The sequence below is a fragment of the Lonchura striata genome, chromosome 12 (genome assembly GCF_046129695.1).
Source record: "Lonchura striata isolate bLonStr1 chromosome 12, bLonStr1.mat, whole genome shotgun sequence".
NCBI lineage: Eukaryota > Metazoa > Chordata > Aves > Passeriformes > Estrildidae > Lonchura > Lonchura striata.
In genome coordinates, this window is record NC_134614.1 from 3,740,141 (window position 1) to 3,742,211 (window position 2,071).

At 36.9% G+C, this 2,071-nt stretch overlaps 1 long non-coding RNA gene across 1 annotated transcript; it reads left to right on the plus strand.

The window, feature by feature from the left end:
* The first annotated feature begins 730 nt into the window (after positions 1-730).
* LOC144246976 (uncharacterized) lies at positions 731-2,071 on the plus strand. The gene is made up of 3 exons (XR_013340691.1): positions 731-876; positions 1,209-1,341; positions 2,054-2,071. It is a non-coding gene; the product is annotated as an uncharacterized LOC144246976 (long non-coding RNA).

Below are 2,071 nucleotides of genomic sequence, written 5' to 3' on the forward strand. Positions count from 1 at the left end.
TACTCTACTGTTAGCATAACTATGATACCATAGAAATGTTCTACAGGTGGTGCAGCTTTGCAAAATAAATCATAAATTGTCAGGAATATGTTAATATCCATAACTGCTCTCCAGATGGCTCCACTGGTTTTTCTCTGAACATGCACATGAAGCCAAGCAGATCATGTGCATGCAGAAGGTGACACCCTGTGAAACATGCTCCTCTTTCCAAAATTTCCTGTCATTTGCCCATTCATGGAAAATTCTTTCCCCCTCTTTTGCTCTTTTCACTGAAATTTCTAACAGTTACTACAGGCTTTCAACTTGCAGACTATTTTCATAGTCATTTGTTAAATACCTTCTGGCTTCTTGAGGGAGGTCAGAGTTGCGTTCTGGCTTTGTTGAGCTATTGCTTTTATCAACATAAGCTTTGGGTCTTGCACATCAGTTCTACAATACAGAGAGTTTTTGCAGTCTCACCTACTGAACAAACTGGAGGGATAATTGTAGACAACATGTGCGGTCTTGTGATAGCTCATCAGCAAGCTTCAGACAAACTTATCTGTCACAGAAATTAGCTGCAGATACCTCAAAGAATGAGTAAAACTGGGATATCTGGTCCCAGGCAAGTATCTTAAATCGGCTTAAAAATGGAAGTGGCTGGGAGTAGATGCTGGTGATGTTTCTCTGTGGGTTTACAAAGGTTGGTTAACAATTTTCTGTTCACTTTGTGATTCACCTTTCAGTATTTTCAAGTTCTTAGAATCCACCTACATCTCACCTTCCTGTATATTGGAAATGGAAAAAGTTGCCAAGCAAGGAGATACCATTCTGGTGTCTGGAATGAAAACAGGGAGTTGTAAATTAAAGGCAAGACTTCAGGAAAGCATCTATAAGGTAAGATTTCTGAATGTCAGAGGGGAGGATGGATTTCTGAATGTGTGAATGAGCATCTGTTTTTCTGTAGTCTCCAAAATGATCTTCATATCAACATGAATTTTTTCTTCATTCTTGCACTGTGTGCACAGAGCAGATCTCTGTACCATTCACTGTCCCTTGCATTTTGTTGTGACAAAAGTCAAGATGAAACTAAAGAGCCAAATAATAAAAATAAAATGGCAGCAAATAATGTTTTTCACTTCCAGATTCTAAGTTCCTGCTTCATGGTCTGTTTCAAACAAATGAGCTCCTTTTAATGTGGTTACTTTTCTTTCCCCCTCTATCAACAGAATGTACAGCCTGCAGAAGTCAGATTGCTTATTTTGGAAAACATATTTTTAAATCCAACATACGACATTTATCTTCTGGTTGGAGCATCAATTCAGTACAGAGTTCAGAAACCGAGGCAAGGGAAGATCACAGGTTTGTTCTATTCTTATTTATTTTTATTTTTTAATGCGTTGTGTGAATTTTTAACAGCTGAGAAATTTTTAATTGTGTTTAAGCTACTATGTTAATGTTTAATACTGTTTTCCTAAGGCACACAGTGATAGAGCTGTTTAGTTCTTTCCAACAAAAAAATTGTGACTCTTAAGAATATACTCTTGCAGATTTGTCAAGGATGTGGAGTCAGGGGTAACTTAAAATGAGAGCTAACACTGTCATTTTAGTTGCTGACAGTCACTAAGGAATTGACTGACTTTCTTGCTTAAATCAAATTTAGATTAGTAACTTCTCTAACAGAAAATGTTTTATTGGCAAATGGATTTGCTCCACAAAGTGAAGCCTTTATAAATGTGGGTTATCTGGCTTTATGCCCATTTCAAAATGCAGTGCCTTGAGTTTTCTCTCCATTTTTCCCTTTCAGCTATTTTTTTTTTTTTTTCTTTTGAAGCTGGAAATGAGTTGAATGTTAGGTCAAAATACTGAGATGACATTAGTTGAGAACTGCAGTTTCACAGACATTAAATTTTCCAAGAAACTGGTTTTGTGTGTGTGATGTGAGGGCAGAAGTGCTATTTTTACAAGCCACTAGAAATATTGATTTAATCTGTGCACTAGGCATCAGTAAAAAAGAATCAGCAATAATTAGCAGCAGATAGCCACTGCCACACCTGCTTTTATTGTTTCCTAGGTTTTGTTTCACGTCCAG